The sequence below is a fragment of the Tachyglossus aculeatus genome, chromosome 24 (assembly GCF_015852505.1).
Source record: "Tachyglossus aculeatus isolate mTacAcu1 chromosome 24, mTacAcu1.pri, whole genome shotgun sequence".
Taxonomy (NCBI): domain Eukaryota; kingdom Metazoa; phylum Chordata; class Mammalia; order Monotremata; family Tachyglossidae; genus Tachyglossus; species Tachyglossus aculeatus.
The window spans coordinates 548,128-565,809 of NC_052089.1; the positions used below are offsets into that span (position 1 = coordinate 548,128).

Below are 17,682 nucleotides of genomic sequence, written 5' to 3' on the forward strand. Positions count from 1 at the left end.
AATCGTATTTCTTGAGCATTTACTGTGTGCAGAGCACTGTACTAAGCGCTTGGGAAGTACAAGTTGACAGCATATAGAGACAGTCCCTACCCAACAGCGGGCTCACAGTCTAGAAGGGGGAGACAGACAACAGAACAAAACGTATTAACAAAATAAAATAAATAGAATAAATCTGTACAAGTAAAATGAATAGAGTAATAAATATGTACAAACATATTCATTCATTCAATCATATTTATTGAGTGCTTACTGTGTGCAGAGCACTGTACTAAGCGCTTGGGAAGTACAGGTTGGCAACATATAGAAACGGTCCCTATCCAACAGCAAGCTCACAGTCTAGAAGGGGGAGACAGACAACAAAACAAAACATATTAACAAAATAAAATAAATAGAATAAACAGGTACAAGTAAAATAAATAAATAAATGGAGTAATAAATAAATAAATGTACAAGTAAAATAAATAGAGTAATAAATATGTACAAACATATATACATATATACAGGTGCTGTGGGGAGGGGAAGGAGGGGGATCAGTTTGGGAAGGCCTCCTGGAGGAGGTGAGCCCTCAGTAGGGCTTTGAAGGGAGGAAGAGAGCTAGCTAGGCAGATGTGTGGAGGGAGGGCATTCCAGGCCAGGGGGAGAACATGGGCCAGGAGTCGATGGCGGGACAGGTGAGAACGAGGCATAGTGAGGAGGTTAGCGGCAGAGGAGTGGAGGGTGCGGGCTGGGCTGTAGAAGGAAAAAAAGGAGGTGAGGTAGGAGGGGGCGAGTTGATGGAGAGCCTTGAAGCCGAGACTGAGGAGTTTTTGCCTGATGTGTAGGTTGATTGGTAGCCACTGGAGATTTTTGAGGAGGGGAGAGTAACATGCCCAGAGCGGTTCTGCGCAAAGATGATCCAGGAAGTAGCGTGAAGTATAGATTTAAGTGGGGAGAGACAGGAGGATGGGAGATGAGAGAAGAGGCTGATCCATTTTCCTACAGCGTTCAACCCAGTGAAACAAACAAAGGGACCAGAATTGCTATTTACCGAGTGTTTACATAAGGGAGAATGTAGTAAACGCTTGAGGGGGGGTGATACTTTGATGCCGATGAATTGCCTGTTTTCCAGGACCACGTTGTGACCCTCTATAGTCATTGGATACTAAGTATTGTTTATATGCAGGGATGTTGGAACCTCTCTAGAAGTCAGATGTGACGTCTGTTTGTTATGGTATTTGTTAAGAAAGTACTATGTGATTATACTGTTCTAAGCACTGGTATAGTTAGACCGTTATCAGGTTAGACACAGTCTCTGTCCCAAATGGGGTTCACAGTCTAAGTACGTGGGAGAACAGGCATGGAATCCCTATTTAAACATGAGTGAACTGAGGCAAAGAAAAGTTAAATGCTTTCACCACGACCACATAGCAGGGAATGGGCAGAGCTGGGATTAGAACCGAGATCCCCTGACTCCCAGGCCCATAGGTTTTCCATTAGACCATGCGGTTTCTCTCATTTGGGTAATATAATTGCTCCATTTTAAATACTCCATCCACCTTCAGATTCATTTGGAAGTGGATGCCATGTAGTCTCCCACTCTCTAAAAGGAAGCATTAATGGTCTTGATTCTGTTTTCTACATCTTCTTCTATTTTTGCATCATTTAAGGATGTAAAGAAATGAGTGTCAGTATTTAGGTCTGTGCCACTTTTGGAGATTCTTGTTTGTGTAGTGGGTGGTAAATTACCTTGATTTTGAAATGAATTGCTAGTCCACAGCAGTTTGCTGACAAGTAGTTCCTAGAGAAGTGGGCCCTAGTAAGAGCTCAAGCCTGAAAATCAGATGATCTGGGTTAAAATCTTGTCTCTGTCATATGTCTCCTGTGTGACCTTGGGCAAGTCACTGAACTTCTCTATGCCTCAGTGACCTCATCTACAAATGTAATGTCTGTCTCTCCTCTTAGACTGTAAGGTCCTTGTGGGCAAGAATCATGTTTACCGATTCTGTTGTATTGTCCTTTTCTACATTCTTAATTCATTGCTCTGCACACAGTAAGCATTCAGTAAATACTACTGATTGATCTCAGAACTTTCTCCGACCCATTACCCAGTAGAGTTATAGGGTAAAGCACCTTCTCAGGATCGCAACTGGAGAATTTCCAGTACTCTACCCATCTCGGCTTTGGGAAGGAGAGTTAAGCAGAGACATGCCCATTCTATTCCTAGCTTGGGCAGTGGCTAGTGAGTGGAAGGAAACCTGCTGCAAGTCAAAATTCACCTGTGCTGGGCAGCAGAGGCATGGGAGAGAGTCAAGATTGGAGACTCATTTACTGCGAGGAAGAAGGCAATGGTAGACCACTTCTGTATTTTTACCAAGAAAACTCTATGGATATATTACCAGAACAATTGCAGATGGATGAGTGGCAATCTGGGGGAGAGGTATCCATGGAGTTGCTGTGGGTTGGAGATGACTCAACAGCATAAAACAAGACAATTGGATAAAACCACCCCCAAATTAATACCTATCTCTCATTGAATTAGAATGTATGCTACCAGTGGGTAGGGAAGGCATGGCTTCTTTACATTTTCCTTTCCTAAACATTTAGTTCAGAGAACTGTGTTTAGTAGAGTGCAGTCAGTGGGTGTTCAATAAATACTTTGTCATAATAGTTCTCACAATGTCCATTATTATTATTGTTATTTAAGTGCTTGCTCTGAGTCAGCTATTGTACTAAGTGCTGGGGCAGACACAAGCTAATCAGGTAGGATGCGGTCCCTGCATCACATGGGGGTCACAGCCTAATTAGTATGCAGAACAGATATTTCACCCCCAGTTTACAAATGAGGCAACAGAGACGTTAAGTGACTTGCCTAAGGTCACACAACAGGCCACTGGAAGAGCCGGGATTAGAATCCACTTCCTTTGACTCCCAGGCCTATGCTCTTTCCATTAGACAATGCTTCTCCTCATTCTTTAATGACACTCCTCTCATTTATTCTCTGTACTTGCATTAGGAATGGCTATAAATGAATGACAAGTAGCCAGAGGATGGTGGTGAAACAGCATCTAAAACAGGAAGATTTCCAAATCAACAAAGAAATGATGTTCATTTGACCTCTGACCTAAAATCTATGAAAATCATCGACCAAGTTTCCCTTGTTCAATACAGTGTGTGTTCTCCAAAAAAGGGGCAAGAACATTCTGCAGCTGATTTCCTCATTTACATTAATAACACTTTTTCTAGATTTTCACTTATTCAAGGGCAGAAGTCACTGTTTTGCTCACTGACTTTCTAATGGCATTTATCATCTCTGCATTTCTCAGCGAGTAGATGAAGGGATTTAGCATGGGGGTTATCATAGTATAAAATACTGCAATAGTCTTGTCAATGGATTAGGTTGTTGTGTGCTGCACATATTCAAAGATGCATGGAATAAAGAAGAAGATGACAACGGTGAAGTGGGAGGCAAAAGTGGAGAGAGCTTTGATCCTACCCATAGCACTCTGGGTCTTCAGGGAGTGCAAGATGAAGGCATAGGAAATCATCAACAGGACAAAGATTAACACACACATTCCACCACTGTTAACAGCAACCAGCAGGCGCAAGGTGTGAGTATCGGAGCAGACCAGTTTCAGCAAGGGTATAAATCGCACATGAAGTGGTCGATGACATTGGGGCCACAGAATGGTAAGTGTGCCATGAAGATAATCTGTACTGTGGCATGAAGGAAACCTCCGGCCCAGGCCAAGGCCACCAGTGAGTTACAGAGATGTCTGCTCATGATGGTCGTGTAGTGCAATGGCTTGCAAATCGCCACGTAATGGTCATAGGCCATCACCATGAGGAGAATGATCTCAGCCCCGCCAAAAAAATGTTCTCTAAAGACCTGGGTCATACAGCCTTTTAAGTAGGTGATTTTCTTCTCAGAGAGGGAGTCGATGATCAATTTAGGTGTGTTGACTGAGGAATAGCAGACTTCTATGAATGACAAGTGAGCCAGAAGGAAATACATGGAGGATTCCAGAGTCTGACTGGAAGCTATGGTTACCACAATGATCAGATTTCCCACCACGGTGGTGATGTAGATGAATAAAAACACAACAGAGATGATTGTCTGAAACCTTGGATCCTGTGTGAGTCCCAACAGAATGAATTCTGTCACATTTATTTCATTCTCCATCAACCTAAAGTAGGCACTAAGTTCACAAGTGAGAGCTGCAGATTCTGTAAAGAGAATGATGATCCTTATTAGGTTTGCCTTGAGATGATTGAACAATGCTTCATAAATGAGTTCAAAACATTTTCATTCAGTCAGTCATTCAATCGTATTTATTGAGTCCTTACAGTGTGCAGAGCACTGTACTAAGCGCTTGGGAAATACAAATCGACAACATATAGAGGCGGACCCTACCCAACAACGGGCTCACAGTCTAGAAGGCAAATACAGACAACAAAACTAAACAAGTAGACAGGTGACAAAACAAATAGACAGGTGACAAAACAAGTAGACAAGTCCCTGATCACATCAGGCTTACAGTCTAGAAGGGGGGAGGCAGACATCAAAACAAGTGAACAGACATCAATTATAAATAAATAGAATTATAGATATATACACATCAAAAGAAGTAAGCAGGCATCAATATAAATAAACAGAATTATAGATGCACAAATATACACATATATACGTAAGTGCTGTGGGGCAGGAAGGGGGGCAGGGCAAAGGGAGCAAGTCAAGGTGACACAGAAGGGAGGGGGGCTCTGGGGAAAAGGAGGGTTTAGTCTGGGAAAGCCTCTTGGAGGAGGTGAGTCTTCAGTAGGCCTTTGAAGGGAGGAAGAGTGATTGGTGGATTTGAGGAGGGAGGGCGTTCCAGGTCAGAGGTAGGATAAGGGCCAGGGGTCGATGGTGGGACAGTCGAGATGGAGGCACAGTGAGAAGGTTAGCAACAGAGGAGTGGAGTGTGAGGGATGGGATGTAAAAGGAAAGAAGGGAGGTGAGGTAAGAGGGGGCAAAGTGATGGAGAGCTCTGAAGCCAATAGTGAGGAGTTTTTATTTCAATCATTGCAGCTCAGTTTTCCATAAACTCTTCTCAAGAGTGGTTTTACTATTCTCAGCGTGTTAATTATGGTATTTATCAAGGGCTCACTATATTCCAAGTACTGTTGTTAGGTCTAGGATCATTTTCACACAGGAATATTGAGATAATTGTTTCTCTGCTCAGGGTTCTTTCGCCACTGTCCAGAAGGCCACTACTGAAAGTGGGGATTAAATTAAACTCAACCAGAATCCAGCTCATTGCCCACGCCCTTGAATTTAATTCTTTTCAAAGTCTCAGGGACTGTGAGTTCAACAAGGTGTGGCCTTATTCCACCTCCTCCCAGAATCATGGGATTTAGAGTGGGAGCCTGTCCATTTTTATCCGGTCTTCCTCTCTTGGTCAAGGCAGTAGGCAGGGGACTCCTGGGTCTCTTTCCTCCCAGAAACGTGCAATTTGGAGATGAATGTTTTTGAAAAATAACCAACTCCAGCTCAAAGCCTTGCAGTTACTGCTAGGATTTCCTGATACTCTTCAACAACTGAACGGGGCAATTAGGAAGCATCCAAAATCAGGACCTTCCTGGACAAACTGAAATACGGTCAACTGCACAACATACAGTAGCCTTCACATCAGCGTCCTTTCCATAGATAACAAACTTCCCAATTGTCTGTTCTCTCAACTGCCAGTTTATTAATGCATTTATGATTCCAGACCTTTTAAAAAGACTAATAAAGATTTAGCTTGAGTTGTAAATCTAACATCAACCAGATAGGAAACCTGCATGACTTAATAATAATGATAATGATAATGATAATAGTTTTGTGCCACACACTGTGCTAAGCCCTGGAGTAGATACAGAATAATTAAACAGGACACAGTCTCTATTCCAGTTGGGTCTCACAGCCTAAGGGGAAGGGAGAAGAGCAGACATGAGAAGCAGTGTGACCTAGTGGAGTCACATGGGCCCTGGAGTAAGACAGACCTGTGATCTAATCCCAGTTCTGCAGCTTGTCTGCTGATGACCTTGGACAAGTCCCTGCATTGCTATGTGCGTCAGTTACCACATCTGTAAAATGGGGATTAAGACTGTGAGGCTCAGGTGGGACAAGAACTGTGTCCAAACTGATTAGCTTGCAAATACCACAGCACTCAGTACAGTGCCTGGCACAGAGTAAGAGTTTAATAAATACCATTAACAAACATGGCAAAGTCAGAATTAGAACAAAGATCTCCTGACTGCCACTCTCTTTCCATTAGGTCACATTGCTTCTCATTGCTCTTCTCCTTGAGGTTCACTAAATCCCCCAACCCCAGAATGTGGAAGAACCATTAAAGCATGAAGTGGCTAGGTTCAAAATAAGTCAAAGGAAATACTTCTTCATGCAGCAATTGGTGGGCACCTGGTGAGCACAGGACGATATGCAGGCACAGAGTATTGGGAGATTTAAGAAGGATTTGAACCAATTTGTGAACAAGTCATTCATAATTGGTTACACTAGAGGGAAACGTATGGTTATATGGGGAAAAGAAATGAATTTTACAAAGTCCCTAAACATTAGGATCAGATGAGGTAATTGAGACACAGAGAAGCTAGGTGGCTTGCCCAAAGTCAGACAGCAGACAAGTGGTGGAATCTTCTGACTCCCAGGCCCATGTTCTATCCACTACACTGTGACAGCAATGGGCAGAAATAAGGGGTTGATGGATCAGGGATTTCTAAGGAAGTGAGAGGAAAAGTGCCAAATGTCTCACACAACCACTGAAAGCATACACAAATAGGGAAGTAAAGGGAGAGAGAGTAGTAAATGGAGAAACAGAGGGATTCAGAAAGGCAAAAACAGAATCTCGGAAGAGTGGGGATAGGGTCGGAGCCACAGAGCCATAAAGTACCAGAATTCAAAGACACGGAGAGATGTTCAGAAGGAACAGAGAAAACAGTATAATTAAATACAATCTATTTTACAAAAGCTTTTGAAACTTTTAAGACCAATAAAGCTAAAAGCTCAGAAAAATTTCTTATGCTGTCGATAATCTAGATTTAGCTTCGGGTTCACAGATTTACTTTCTAAGGCTAATCAATTTCGCTAGCTTGAGGAAAAAGCATGAGACAAGAAATTCTTAACACCTCTCCCAGCCAGAGTCAGTCCAATTTCTGGTATTCTATGTCAGACTCTTTCACCTCTCCTCTCTCAGCTTTGCATGTTTCATTAAACTCTGATATGAGTCCCCTCTGCTTCTACGCCCAAAATATCTTGGTGCTTACCCACTTTCATAGTTCCAGCTACCACATCCATATGGAAAACTCCCCACAGCACATATTTATATATCTGTCATTATATATTTATTTATGTATATTAATGCCTTTCTTCCCCCCTAGACTGTGAGCTCACTGTGGGCAGGGAATATGTCTGTTGTTGCATTGTACCCTCCCAAATGATTAGTACAGTGTTTTGCACACAGTAAGCGCTCAATAAAAGCAAGTGAATGAATGAATGGACTCACAAATCTACTTCCCAAGCCATACCCCTCATGCTTAACCTGCAATCCCACATCCCTATTCCCTCCAAGACATCTCCATTTGGATATCCCACTAGCCCATAAATCACCATCATCATCAATGGCATTTACGGAGTGCTCACTATGCGCAGAGCATTGTACTTAGCACTTGGGAGAGTACAATTCGACAGTTAGCAGACATGTTCCCTGCCCACAATGAGCTTACAGTCTGGGAGGGAAGGGGGAGACAGACATTAGTATAAATAAATATAATATATAATTTAAAGATATGTACAGAAGTGGCATGTCTTTATTTTCTGTTTTCTAGCTGCTAAGTACAGTCCTTTACTCCCAGTGCTTACTCAATAAATGTTACTACTACTCCTTCTACTTCTCCCCTTTTTCCTCCTCCTTTCTTCCTCCTCTCCTCCTCCTCTTCCTCCTATTACTACTATTATTACTATTGTACGGGATCTGAGAAGACAGTGACCAGAGCAGGTAGAATGATTTTATTTTTTAAATAATTGCCTCCAATAGGAAAAGATTCTGGTGCTCATACCAGTGATGAGGTTTGAGCCCACAAAGGAAATGGGGAGCAGAAATGTTGTAGCAAATTTTTCTGAATATGTGCCAGACATCTTGCTAAACAATCAATCAATCAATCGTTATCAATCAATCAATCAATCAATCAATCGTATTTATTGAGCACTTACAGTAGGCATAGCATTGTACTAAGCGCTTGGGAGAATGTAATTTAACAGAGTTGGTTGATACATTTCCTGCTCATACTGAGTTTACAGTCGAGAGGAGGAGAAAGACGTTTATATAAATAAATTAAGTATATGTACATAATGCTTTGGGGCTGAGGAAGGAGTGAATAAAGGGTGCAAATCCAAGTGCAGAAGGGATGCAGAAGGGAGTGGGAGAAGAGGAAATGAGAGTTTAGTTGGGCAAGTCTTCTTGGAGATGTGCCTTCAAAATGACTTTATTTGAGGAAAGGGGAGTCTGTGTAACTAGTTGGCAGCCAGGCCATCACTGAAAAATAACTCAAGTAGGAAAGTTTTGATGTGAATGAATGTCAGATCTTGATAGCCTAACATGACTAACTCTCATAATCAGAGTTCAGTTGGTGTGAGATTTCAATAAGTAGAATGAATTATATCTCTTTGTTTTCACTTACATACCTTTACCCAACTCTCTATATCACCATTTGGTTAATGGATCATTTTAGCGCACTGGACTGATCTTTACATCACTTCAGTCCTGTACTCAAGTATTGGTTTCTAAACATTCTCTCTTTTTCGGTGTGTATCAGTAAACACCAATGTACATTTCTCAACAACAGGAACTGTTGGGTAGGGACTGTCTCTATATGTTGCCAACTTGTACTTCCCAAGCGCTTAGTACAGTGCTCTGCACACAGTAAGGGCTCAATAAATACGATTGATGATGATGATGATGATGATGATGATTTCCATCCAAACTATTGTTCTCAAAGTTCAAGGAGATGCCACAAGGCTTCTTTGACTTTTTGATCAAAGATGAATTCCTAGACAATAATATTACTTAGTAATAATAATAATAATAATAATAATAATAATAGCATTTATTAAGCGCTTACTATGTGCAAAGCACTGTTCTAAGCGCTGGGGAAATTACAAGGTGATCAGGTTGTCCCACGGGGGCTCACAGTCTTAATCCCCATTTTACAGATGAGGTAACTGAGGCCCAGAGAAGTTAAGTGACTTGCCCAAAATCACACAGCTGACAATTGGCAGAGCCGGGATTTGAACCCATGATCTCTGACTCCAAAGCCCGGGCTCTTTCCACTGAGCAACGCTGCTTCTCAATATTGTGAAGCAGTGTTTACTATGAGATAAAGCACAGGCCAGTGAGTCAGAAGGACTTGAGTTTTAATCTGAGCTCCACCACTTCTCTGCTGTTGTGACCTTGGGCAAGTCACTTAACTTCTCTGGGTCTCAGTTACACCATCTGTAAAGTGGTAACAAATACGATGAAAACATAAAAAGCAAAATTTAGGTGAACTAGTGACTATCTCTCCACAATCAGTTGTTTTGTGATGCCCCACACTTATATGGCCTTTACAATGAGACTATAAAAATGTGTGCAGTCATGGCATTATCTGTAGAATTGGTAAGCATATTTTTGAGAACGAGGGACATTGCCAAAATATTAGAGAAAATAGTTATAAAGGTTTCTTTTTCGTTAAATGGCTTCAGCTGAGATTAAAAAAAAAAAGAAATTCAGGAATAAACTGTAAAAGCCAGTGAAGCGGGAATCCTTACCTTGAGTTGCCGTTGTGGATCTTGATGCTCTTTGGTGAATTTAGGGTTTTACCATCCCAGGTCTTAGATCTTCACATGATAAAGCTGCTTTAGAGATGAAGGACATTGTGCTCTTTTGGGGTAGACAGGTTGGATACGCGGCCAAAAAGACAAGTAAATCATCTAGTTAAAACTTCTCAGGGTAATCAAGCTCAGCTGGCAGCTAGCCTACCACGTTCAGTTCACAAAGACTGCTCTGGCAGAGGGCTGAAAACTTAATGCCTGGAGGACAGCTCACTGACCTTCCTCTTCGCAAATCTGTAGCTGCAGAAAATAGGAAAGGCCACTAGGAGGAGACCCTTTCATTAATGTCTCTGCATCCTTTCTTCCAGTCTACAACTTCACAGGTTTCTCTTTAAGCTGCAGACAGACATTTAAAGGGTATCCCATACAAGTTCACAGCTCTATTATAATGTTTAGAATTCTCTCTCCTTCTCTCAGAGGAATTACTTTTTTTTCTTGAAGCATGTGTCAAAGCTGTTAAGCCCTTGGCTATTTGGGGGATTATCTGTGTCTCTACCTAATCAACTCCTTCAGTTTAGGAGTAGCCTTGGGGCCAGTGATGCTGAGTTGGACTCTCCAGATGTGCGTTCACAGAAGAGGTATATGGGTGTGCCAAAATGCACACACAGGCTTGTGCACCATGCATTTGAACTAGACAGGTAACAGCCCCTGAATCTTGGAGAAGCAGTGTGGTGTATTGGATAGAGCATAGGCAAGGGAGTCAAAAGGTCATAGGTTCTAATTCTGGCTGAGCAACCTGTTTGCTGTAGGCCTTGGACAAGTCACCACACTTCTCTGGACCTTGGTTACTTCATCTGTAAAATGGGGATTAAGACTGTGAGCCCCATGTGGGGCAGGGACTGGGTCCAACCTAGTTTGCTTGTATTCCCCCCAGCACTTAGTACAGTGCCTGGCACCTAGTAAGTGTTTAACAAATATATTATTCATTATTATTATTATTACCCCGAGTGAAACAGCGATAAAGAAGGCTGAGGGAATTTCTGGGTACAAGGACTGGGCTGTTGGGTACAGTTCTCCCTGCCTTTCAATCAATCAGTCAATGGTATTCATTCATTCAGTTGTATTTATTGAGTGCTTCATGTGTGCAAAGCATGGTACAAAGTGTATATTTATTGAGCACTTACGGTATAAAGAGCATTGTGCTAAGCCCTTGGGAGAGAACAATACAATAACAGTGATGATAACTATCCCATACCTACAATGCGTTCGCAGTCTTCTGAAATGGAGTAAAAATTCACTGGTCTCCCCCTGCCCCGTTCATATTTTCAGTCTGGATGACTCCATTGTCGTTAGTTCCTCTCCCCTATAAAATCTTCATCCTGTCACCTGGGCATCTCATAAAGCTCTCCCTGAGTCTGCACGGCCTAGCTCTTCTCAGATCCAACAGTTTCAAGCCACCACTGTGACCCAACCCTTTGCTGCCTCACTCTCCCTCTGTTCTCTGTCCCACTATCCCTCTGTCATGTAAGAAAACTATTTTGTTCTACCTGTTCTGGTCACTGTCTTCTCAGACCCCTTTTGCCCTTGTAGAAGTAGTAGTAGTAGTAGTAGTAGTAGTAGTAGTAGTAGTAGTAGTAGTAGTAGTAGTAGCAGCAGTAGTAGTAGTAGTTAGACTGTTAGCTCCACGTGGGATAGGAACTGTGTCTGATCTGATAAACTTGTATCTATTCCAGTGCTTTGTGTCAAACACTGTTTTACATAGTTACTATGTGTCAAACAGTGTTTTACATATAGTAAACCCTTAACAAATGCCATAATTAATAGTAGTAGTTGTAGGCCGTAGTAATAGTACTAGCAATAGAATTTATTGAGCCCCTCTGGGTCTGATGCACTATGCAGCCAAACTAGAGCCCACACCCAGAAATGTAACATCATCCTACACCTGAGGGAGGAAGACCTAGAAGGGAAGTCAGTATCTCTCCCTGCCCACCACTCTTTTTACACACATTCCATTCAACTAGCACCCCCAAGCCTGCCTGACAACTTCGGCCAGTGTTCCACATGGCTCCTACTAGGAGCCAGGCAGAAGCCTCTAACCTCAGAAGTGAAAGTTGGGACCTCCACCACGCCTGCCCTCTGTTGGTCACTGAGGTCATAGAAGCTCTGGTCAGGGTGGATGGATGCACCTTAAAGCCTTAGGTCTTTAAAAAACTCCACATGATTTGGACTGGACCAGCCACTGTGAAGCTGTTCTAGGTTTGGTCAGAGCCCCACATCCAGTACTAGTGGGGCATGTCCTTGGAAGATGATGAGTTTGAAGTACGGGCAGCCCAACTCAAGGGGACAACTTCTGTAGACAACCTCTCTACCGTTTTTCATGGCATTTGTTATAAAATGCCCTCTCAAAGGTCAGCAATGACATCCTTCTTTCCAAACACAATGGCTCCTACTCTATCCTAATCTTCTTCGACCTCTCAGCTGCCTTCGACACTGTGGTCCACCCGCTTCTCCTCAACACACTAGCTAACCTTGGCTTCACAGACTCTGTCCTCTCCTGGTTCTCCTCTTATCTCTCCGGCGGTTCATTCTAAGTCTCCTACGCGGGCTCCTCCTCCACCTCTCATCCCCTTACTGTGGGGGTTCCTCAAAGGTCAGTTCTTGGTCCCCTTCTGTTCTCTATCTACACTCACTCCCTTGGTGAACTCATTTGCTCCCAAGGCTTCAACTATCATCTCTACACTGATGACACCCAAATCTACTTCTCCACCCCTGTTACCTCTCCCTCCCTCCAGGCTCATATCTCCTTCTTCATTAAGGACCTCTCCATCTGGATGTCTGCTCGCTATCTAAAACTCAACATGTCTAAGACTGAGCTCCTCATCTTTCCTCCCAAACCCTGTCCTCTCCCTGACTTTCCCATCACTGTAGATGGCACTACCATCCTTCCTGTCTCACAAGCCTGCAACCTTAGTGTCATCCTTCACTCTGCTCTCTCATTCACCCCACACATCCAATCTGTCACCAAAACCTGCTGATCTCATCTTCACATCATCGCCAAGATCCGCCCTTTCCACTCCATCCAAACAGCTACCTTGCTGGTTCAATCTCTCATCCTATTCCAACTGGATTACTGCTTCAGCTTCCTCTCTGATCTCCCACCCTCGAGTCTCTCGCCGCTTCAGTCTAAACTTCACCCTGTTGCCTGGATTATCTTTGTACAGAAACACTCTGGGCATGTCACTCCCCTCCTCAAAAATCTCCATTGGTTTCATGTCAACATACAAAAAAAGCAAAAACTCCTCACTCTTGGCTTCAGTGCTCTCCATCACCTCTCCCCCTCCTACCTCACCTCCCTTCTCTCATTCTACAGCCCAGCCCGAAACCTCCACTCCTCTGACGCTATCCTCCTCACTGTGTATCATTCTCACCTGTCCTGCCGTCAACACCTGGCCCCTTTCCTTCCCCTGGCCTGGAATGCCCTCCCCTCCACATATCCTGATTTTCCTGACATACCCTGACTTTCCCATCACTGTTGACGGCTCTACCAGCCTTCCCGTCTCACAGGCCTGCAACCTTGGTGTCATCCTCGACTCTGCTTTCTTGTTCACCCTCACATCCAATCCGTCACCAAAACCTGCCGGTCTCACCTCCGCAACATCGTCAAGATCCACCCTTTCCTCTCCATCCAAACCTCTACGTTGCTGGTTCAATCTCTCATCTTATCCCGACTGGATTATTGCATCAGCTTCCTCTCTGATCTCCCATCTTCCTGTCTCTCCCCACTTCAATCTATACTTCATGCTGCTTCCCGGATCATCTTTGTGCAGAAACGCTCTGGGCATACTACTCCCCTCCTCAAAAATCTCCAGTGGCTATGCATCAGACAAAAACTCCTCACTCTAGGCTTCAAGGCTCTCCATCACCTTGCCCCCTTCTACCTCATTTCCCTTCTTTCCTTCTACAGCCCGGCCCGCACCCTCCTCTCCTCTGCCGCTAACCTCCTCACAGTGCCTTGTTCTCGCCTGTTCCACCGTCGACCCCCCAGCCCACGTCCTCCCCCTGGCCTGGAATGCCCTCCTTCCGCACATCCACTCTCTTCCTCCCTTCAAAGCCCTACTGAGAGCTCACTTCCTCCAGGAGGTCTTCCCAGATTGAGCCTCCTTTTTCCTTCCCCCCTCCCCGTCCACCCGCCCAACCTTCTTCCCGTCCCCACAGCACCTGTATATATGTTTGTACAGATTTATTACTCTATTTTACTTGTACATATTTACTATTCTATTTATTTTATTTTGTTATTATGTGTTGTTTTGTTGTCTGTTTCCCGCTTCTAGACTGTGAGCCCCCTATGGGGCAGGGACTGTCTCCATATGTTGCCGACTTGTACTTCCCAAGCACTTAGTACAGTGCTCTGCACACAGTAAGCGCTCAATAAATACGATTGAATGAATGAATGAATGAATATCTGCCAAACTGGCTCTCTACCTCCCTTCAATACCCTACTGAGCTCACCTCTTCCAGGAGGCCTTCCCAGACTGAGTCCCCTTTTTCCTCTTCTCCTCCCTTCCCCATCACCCCCACCTCTCCTTCTCCTTCCCACAACACTTGTATAAATTTGTACATAATTGTTACTCTATTTTACTTGTACATATTTACTACTCTATTTCAGTAAATGTGTGCATATAGCTATAATTCTATTTATTCTGACTGTTTTGACACCTGTATACATGTTTTGTTTTATTGTCGTTCTCCCCCTTATAGCCTGTGAGCCCGTTGTTGGGTAGTGTCCATCTCTATATGTTGCCAAGTTGTACTTCCCAAGCACTTAGTACAGTGCTCTGCACACAGTAAGCACTCAATAAATACGATTGAATGAATGAATGAATGACTCATTCCAGAATCTTTTCTGGCACTGGTGACCAGCCCCTACTCTACAGGGCTGCCTCTATTGTTCCGAGCTGAGTTAGGGAGCCCTGAAAAGTCTCTCAGGCTTCCAGTCGACTCTGTCTCTGGGTTCTCTGAACTGAAACTCTTAATGGTCTTTTCACTTAATCTTTTTCGTCCAATACCTTGTGCTTGAGTATCTAAGAGTCCATCTATGGGTATATGCCTAGTGAACTTTACTGACGCCCTCCAGATCTGAAAGGGGAGCAGAGTTTTCCTGACCCCAGAGACCAAAAATATGGAGTTCTTGTGTGACCACTTTCTGTTTGTGTCTCTCAGGTTGGTGACAATATTAAATGCCAGGTGGTTCTGGTAAGAAATTTTCGTTTTTACTTTTACCCCTGCTCCCATCTATCCCTATCTCTTCAGGTTGCTCGTCCCTAAGTTCCCTTCCCTCTGCTCCATTTCTTTCCTCCCTTCCCTACAGCTCCAAGACCCCAAATATCCTCTCCTCTCACTTTTCCTCCAGTCAATCAGAGGTATTTAATGAGGTCTGACTATGTGAGAGCACTGTACTAAGCGTTTGGGAAAGTATAATATCACGGAGTTGGTAGCCACGTTCCCTGCCCACAATGAATTTACAGTCTGAAACAGCATATCTCTTGCCCTTTCTTCCCCTTCCTGTCCCTGTCCTTGTTTCAACACCTCCTTGTGTGCTTTTTGCTGGAGATGGTCTGTGGAAAAAGTGGGAAGAGTGAGAAAGCAGGTAGGAGGTGAGACTCTTTTGACTCAAACTAAACATTTACCATTCATTTTAAGAGGCTGCCTTTTGTCTGTGGGGGAATGAGAGGTGTGAGAAAGAGAAGAGAAGGAAGACTTGAGTCTGTTCTGAAGGAGGGGCTAGAGATAGAGCAGACCAACACTTTCACATAGGTGCCTCTGCCACCCAAATTACCCCAAAAGTCCCCAAAACAGATCTTGCAAACCTATTTCCAGTGTTGTGCTTCTGTTCTTGTCACAGCCTCAACTGAAGCAATTAGTGCATTATTTGTGTTGACTGGGCCTGGGTCTTTCTAACCACTACTCATCACTTTGAAAACCCTGGGGATGGTCAGATCTTAAACTGGTTAGGGCCTGGATAGAGGATAGAGTGCCTCATGATCCCAGGACTGCCGTGTCTATAAGGAATTCAACAGAGACACATTAGACGATGGAGCCCTCTCTGCCTAGGGAGAATGCTTTAATAGTCAGTGGTATTTATTGAGCGTTTACTGTGTGGAGTACTGTACTAAATGCTTGAGAGAATACAATGTCACAGTAAACAGAAACGTTCCCTGCCCACAATGAGCTTACAGTTTGGGAGACTCTTCTCTAATAGATGACTGCTCCAAAGAGGAGGTCCATTTTGATGGCAGCCCAGCAACCCATCCTCACTTGGGATCACCTAGAAGGACTCAGGCTTCCATTGCACCTCCATCCTTCAAGTGTCCCAGAACTGTCTTCTCAGTTGAATGGTTTCCCCTGGAATTAGAGGTAAAGACTCTACCTCCTGGACCCTCCTGGCTTTTTTTTAATGGTATTTGCTAAGTGCTGACTTTTTGTCAGGCACTGTACTAAGTGCTGGGGAAGATACAAGCTAATCAGGTTGGACACAGTCTATGTCCCACAAGGAACTCACAACTTTAATCCCCATTTAACCAATGAGGCACTGAGCATTGACTTGCCCAGGGTCACACAGTGGAGAAATAGCCGAGCTGAGACTAGAACCCAGATCCTCTGTCACCCAAGACTATGCTCAATCCACTAGGCCATGCTGTTTCTGAACCATTTTAAGTCTGCAAAAAGATTATCTGATGATACCAGCCTGGGCCATTAGTTCTTCCCACCTTCACAGAGTTTCACGGCGTCAGTTGGGGTAACTAATTCTCACCTGACTCTCAATTATGTAAACTACTCTGTCATCTAAGATGAGACTTTGCATCACAAAAGGCATTCTCCATTTTAACACAAGGTTGTGAATTATGATGGGAAGTTTCAATGTCTTGGTCATCACTTCCAGATAGAGCCACGCCTTCCCTCTGAAGTGCTTCGAGGCCTGATTAATCAAATGCTTAATAATGTCTTGGGTCTTCTTCTATTATGGCACTTAGAACCAATAGGTAATAGGTAATAGCTTGTGTCACTGAGAGAAAGGTAAAAGCCAACTGAAAAATTTTTCCCTCGCCATCATAAGCACCTCGGTCTTTTCCTTTTCTCTCTTTTTTTGTAAATAGCATTTGTTAAGCGCTTACTATGTGCCAGGCACTGTTGTAAGGGCTGAGGTGGATACAACATAATCAAGTTGGACACAGTCCCTGTCCCTCATGAGGCTCAAAGCCTTAATCACCATTTCATAGATGAGGGAACTAAGGCACAGCAAAATGAAGTGACTTGCCCCAGGTCATACAGCTGATAAGTGGAGGAGGCAGGATTAGAACCTAGGTTCTCTGATTACCAGGCCTGTGTTCTTTCTAAAGGGTCTTGCTGCTTCTCACAGTGGATCCAGCCTGGTCCATAACAGCTCTCAGTTTCAGGAGCAGATGCAGACTTATGCAAACATTGATCCATCAAATTGGACACTGACCTATTTAAGCAGGTTTCTTTGGAATGGAATAATTTGCCAAGTAGTCCCAATGCCTCTGATTTTATCTTGGTCTCCTCCAAGTTGTTTTTGTTTTCTGATTTGCTTAATCTAGTACAGAATCAATGAATGAAAGCACACGTTGACTGCCTTCATAGCTAAGCTTCATGATATGGATGTGGAATGCTATCACGGGTCATTCTTCCTAATAATGTCCCTCTCCCGAATGTTGATTGGAAAAAGAGTTAGCAATGGTTTGTTTTGGAATTCACAAGGAGTTCCCATCTTCTATGACCTGCTTCGCAGGAATCAAATTAGGAAGCACCCCATTCTACTGTTAATGACTATTATATGTCTGGTA

The 17,682-nt window shown here is 43.6% G+C and overlaps 1 pseudogene; it reads right to left on the minus strand.

Moving 5' to 3' along the window:
• Positions 1-1,579: 1,579 nt before the first annotated feature.
• On the minus strand, positions 1,580-4,159 carry LOC119945040 (annotated as a pseudogene).
• Between the last annotated feature and the right edge of the window lie 13,523 nt (positions 4,160-17,682).